Source organism: Lynx canadensis, chromosome D1 (assembly GCF_007474595.2).
Source record: "Lynx canadensis isolate LIC74 chromosome D1, mLynCan4.pri.v2, whole genome shotgun sequence".
Classification (NCBI taxonomy): domain Eukaryota; kingdom Metazoa; phylum Chordata; class Mammalia; order Carnivora; family Felidae; genus Lynx; species Lynx canadensis.
This window is the reverse complement of record NC_044312.2, coordinates 23,927,379-23,932,561: the sequence shown is the minus strand read 5'-3', so window position 1 is coordinate 23,932,561 and position 5,183 is coordinate 23,927,379. Positions and strand designations below refer to the sequence as shown.

The 5,183-nt window shown below is 46.8% G+C and overlaps 1 non-coding gene across 1 annotated transcript; it reads left to right on the top strand.

Annotated features, from left to right (window-relative positions):
- Nucleotides 1-981: 981 nt before the first annotated feature.
- Nucleotides 982-1,066, top strand: TRNAQ-UUG. Its single transcript has one exon. It is a non-coding gene; the product is annotated as a tRNA-Gln (tRNA).
- Nucleotides 1,067-5,183: the final 4,117 nt, after the last annotated feature.

Genomic DNA, 5,183 nt, shown 5'->3' with positions numbered 1-5,183 from the left:
AGGGTCGGTGGGATCGAATAAATTGGGCACGGGGGGTGCGTACCCAGTGTCCCCCTCCGTTAATATTCCGTGTGCGTTGGGGGTGGTTACTACTCTACAGGTGTAGTGGGGAGCCATGCAGCGAGGCAGGGGTCGCACAGAAGGGAGTACTGGGCCTCCTCTGATTACTGGATCAGAACCATTCTCTTCATCAAAGTCCCAAACATCACTTAGGTACACCTGGGTCCTAGCCGCGGTAGCCCAAGATACAGATGTTTCGGTAACAACCAAAGATTTCTATAGTTCTCAAGTACAAGGCAACAGGATCAGACCAAAGCAGGTGACCACCCTGACCCAGCTTCTGCTGGAGCATGCAGACCCGGTCTTCTATCCCCACCCAGCTGGGCCTCAGAGAGGCCCAAAGCTATTTGGCCCGGCTGGCTTCGGAAGACCAGCTTCCAGGGTTGCTGACGTTGCAACAGCACCCAGCAGGCAGGTGTGCGGGCGGGAGGCGCTCACAGGAGGGAACAGATTGAGAAGGGCTTCGGGAAGTCTCCAGCACAGATGCCAAGGCAGAAGGGAAACTCTTCCCGCGCTCCATCCTCCTACCCCTCCCAGCAATTCAGGGACAGAGGCAAGGAATTTGAGATTGGAGCTGTTCATTTGAATCCAGCAATGTCTAGTGCCTTCTCTTCAAATCTGGGCAGTCAAGGCTGTGACTGTGACCCTGGAGGCCAACGTCAAGGCATATGTATTAAAGCCCCTGTGTGGCGTTCTGCACCACTCCTCCTGACCACGAGGATTTATAATCTGGCTGCAGAAAGCACAGATGAGTTCTGCACAGGTAACAAACACATAATGTGTGTGTGTGTGTGTGTGTGTGTGTGTGTGAGAGAGAGAGAGAGAGAGAGAGAGAGAAAGAGAGAGCATGTACTGGGATAGGGGGGCTAGATTTTAATTTGACTTAATTCTTAATCATTATTAAAAGAATGAGGATGGGGCGCCTGGGTGGCTCAGTCGGTTAAGCGCCTGACTTTGGCTCAGGTCGTGATCTCATGGTTCGTGGGTTCGAGCCCCGCGTCGGGCTCTGTGCAGACAGCTTGGAGCCTGGAGCCTACTTTGGATTCCGTGTCTCCCTCTCCCTCTCTCTCTCTGCCCATCCCCCGCGGCTCTATCTCTCTCTCAAAAATAAACAAACATTAAAAACAAACAAACAAAAAAGGATGAGGATGGGACTTGGAGAAAATAAGGAAATAGGACAAAGGTTAAAAAAGAAGGATTTTTCCTGTTGGACCCTCCTGTTTTCCCTCAGGCCATAGATACCTCCCAAGGAGAACCTACAACAACATTTCCTCATATTGTCCCATTTTATAATTCATACACACCCATGCACACATGCAGGATTTAAGTAACATTTCTCAGCTTGGGGACACGTTGCTTAACCCTTTGTCTTAGAACTTGACATAGAAATATACGTTAAGAAATTTTGGTTATAAGACCCTCCCAGATAATCAAACCACACACCTTTCCAGGTTCTGCTGTCTCCCCTAAATCAATCAACAGGCAGGTGTTAAATGCCCACCAAGGGCAGTGTCCTGTACAAGAACTTCCAGAAGACACAGGAAGGTCTGAGATTATTTTCTCCGCAGCTACAATCAATCACAAAGCTCTACTGATTCACTCCGCTGAAATTTATCTCTGATCTGCCAATTCCTCCCTCTCCCCACTGCCCTCATCATCTTATTCCCAGACCTCCAACTGGTTAGCCCAGTTTCCAGGTCCTCCAAGAAGACTCCCCCAACCCAATCCCAATCCCTGGCTTTGTTCAATGTTCTCCATCGTTGTCCTGAGACCTTGAGTTTACATTTCTTGCAGCGCTTACCACATGGTATTAAAATAGTGCCATTAAAATAGCTTTTGGGTCTGTCTCTGACGCTAACCTGGTTGCAACTTCTTAAAGGGCTCTGTAAACCTTTAGTGTATAACACGGTGCCTCCACTCAGTTGACGATCCAGTGCTTAGCCTCTGTCGTACATAGCATGTGTTACTGTGCTACAATGACTTATGTAGCCGGCCACCTCACCCAGCCAACTGTGGGCTCCATCAGGACAACACCTGATTCATCTTGGAATCCCCAGCGTCGAACACAATGCTTGGTGCCCAGTTACAAACAAATGAAAGAATGAATGAATTACACATGAATGAATAAACCTCCGGATTCCCTATGATTTCTCTGAGGCTCTTTCTAATTCTAAAATAAGAGTTGATGTGTACCACATGAGTGCACAGACAATAAGCACTATTATATCCCTCGGGAGGGGAAGATCACGTTCAGCTGGGATGATTGGGGAAGATTTCAAAGAGAAAATGTGAGTTCAGCCAGGACTGAAGGATGGGTAGGATCTGGGGGTGTGGATGGGGGGGTGCGGGTAGAGGGAGAACCTTCCAGGAGGAAGGAAGAGCAGCAGCAAGGGTGCAGAGTTGAGAAACAACAATCCTGACAACCACCAGATTTGTTTTCTGTGTCTGATCATATGGAAAAGGGAGAAACGGCATGCACGTCAGCACTGTCAGAGCTATTGTGTTACCTGATGTGCTCTTCACATCTGATCTTTCATAATTAAAGTTTCTGGGGTGGGGGCGGGAGGGTCGTAGCGTGACCGCCTGTCCCAATTTGCCTGGGCTTCGTGGGTTTTCGGGACTCAGGACTTCCAGCACTGAAACTGTAAAACCCCAGACCAATAGGAATGAGGTGGTCACCCTAGCCCCCAGGAAGCTACGGAGCCACTGAAAATAACCAAATGAAGCTTCTAGAACCACTTCGCCCCTCTCCCCCTCCCGTGGATCCTGGCTCCTGATGTATTTTCTCCTCTACAGACAACAGGAAGTGGTTTTACAACTGAAGGAAAATGATTTACCGTCTCCAAGAAACGTTCTCTCATGGCTTCCCCTCCTGATTGAGGTGCCCCACCTCAATGCTACCATATGAAAATTGCTGTCGTGTGTTCACCAATTAACATGTGGCAGTGATCCGTCTACATTCCCCCAACCCACAATAAACCCTTTGCTGCCACGGACTGTGCCTTATTTATTCTTGCAGCCTCAACAGAGAGAGCACTGCCAACCACCCCGTGCATATTTGTTGAGGGAGTGGATGCATTCATTGGTTGGTTTCCTGGCCGGCTAGGTGATTGTGACTCGTTACTTGAATATTCCACAGAAACTAGTGGATCAATCTGACAGTGACTAGTGTAGACCCTCCTGGGAATAATCAACTCTACTCGCAGTCCTCCATTTTCAAAGGAAGATGGAGGCAGCTTTTGCTGTTGAGTAGAAATACATCGTGTGACACCAACTTATAGTCTTAGGTACCAGTTCTGTGAGGCTGAAGGGTAAGCAAGCCTTAGGCCACTGAGGCTCCTAACTCCCCAGACGCTCTCTTAGGTTCAATGATGAGCCAAACAGCTTTCATAATGGTCCCTGCTGGTGCGGCAGCAGAGCCCAGAGGTGGCAGCCGGTGGCCAGCCCTCTCTGCAGACTTGTCGGAAGCCTTGGCCCCAGTGGGCCATTAGGCTCCAAGCAACTCTTGCTATATCATGCTGAGATTTGGGGGAAGAGATGAGCTGAAAGGGGAGAAATTCCAATCTGGATACAGGAAAAAGAACATAGGGATGAACCAATGTCAGCTAACTGTATTCTGCCCGGTTTTTATTTCTAAAACCTTCAAACTGGGGCGCCTGGGTGGCTCAGTCGGGCAAGCGTCCTACTTCGGCTCCGGTCACGATCTCACAGTTCGTGGGTTTGAGCCCCACACCGGGCTTGGTGCCGGCAGATGAGAACCTGGAGCCTGCTTTGGATTCTGTGTCCTCCTCTCTCTCTGGCCCTTCCCCACTCGCACTGTCCCCATCTCTCTCAAAAATAAATAAACATTAAAAAAATTTAAAAATAAGTAAATAGATAAAACTCAAACCTACAGAAGGTCGAAAGTATAGTAGGAGTGAAAACGCGTATACCTTTCTTTCCATTCCATTCCCTAATTGCTAACATTTTTGCTCCATTTGCTTGAGATGCCTCTGAATGTTCTTGCTAAACCTCATGAAAATTAGTTATAGATGCTTTGAAATTTGACCCCTGAAATATGATAGCATGCACCTCCTAAAAACTAAGCATTATCTTACATAAACACAACTGGGTTTTTTTCACTCCCAAGACTGTTATCTCCCAAGACATTGATACAGTAATAGTATCTAATAGTTCGCCCATGTGAAAATTTTCCCAATAGTCTTAGTAAGAGTCTTTATAACATTTTTTTCTGACCCAGCATCCAGTCAAGAATCACCTGCTCCATTGGCGTTCTCTTTGGTCTGGTTCATCTTTTGATCTAGAACAGTCTCCCACTTTGTCTTTTGTTTTTGTTTGTGTTTTTGTTTTTTGTTTGTTTTGTTTTGTTTTGGGTCTTTTAAGATGGACAGTTTTGGCATCCAGATGAGTGTCTTATAGAATACCCTGTAGTCTAAATTTGGGAGTCTCTTTCTTCACTATCAGATCTAGAGTAGACATTTTTGCTGTAAGGACTGCCTAGATGATATCGTAGCTTTCTCATCCCAGCTCCTCAGGGAGCTCATAATGTCGTTTTGTTTCAGCGTTAATAGTGATCCCACCAGGCGTGGAAGCCTGGGGAGCAAGACTGAATGAGGCAGTCGGGCAGGTTATTCTTTCTCTGTCACTTGGTTAAGGTGATGTCTGCCAGATTTTTCCACCACAAAGGATCTTCTACTCTTTGTAGGCAATAAGTCATCTATGGGGTGAGACCATGTGAAAAAGCTGTTCTCTAGCAGCATTCGCCCAATGGATTTATCATCCGTTCATCGATGGTCTTTGTTCGCGTGGATTATGGCACTAGTGATTGAGGAGGCGATCTATCCGATTCTATCACTTCTTCTACACAAATAGGCTAGCGTTTTTCCATAAAGAACACCATCCCATCATCCACACACGTACACGCTCATTTGTTAGCTTTTTATCTTGAAATCATTATAGATCCACACAAAGTTGTAAAAATATTACAGATGTTCAGTGCACCCCATACCTAGCTTCCCCCCCACCCATGATAACATCCTACATAGTACATTATCAAAACCAGGAAGTTGACCTTGGCACGATACGATTAGACTACACATGTCACGTGGATTGTGCTACTTTAT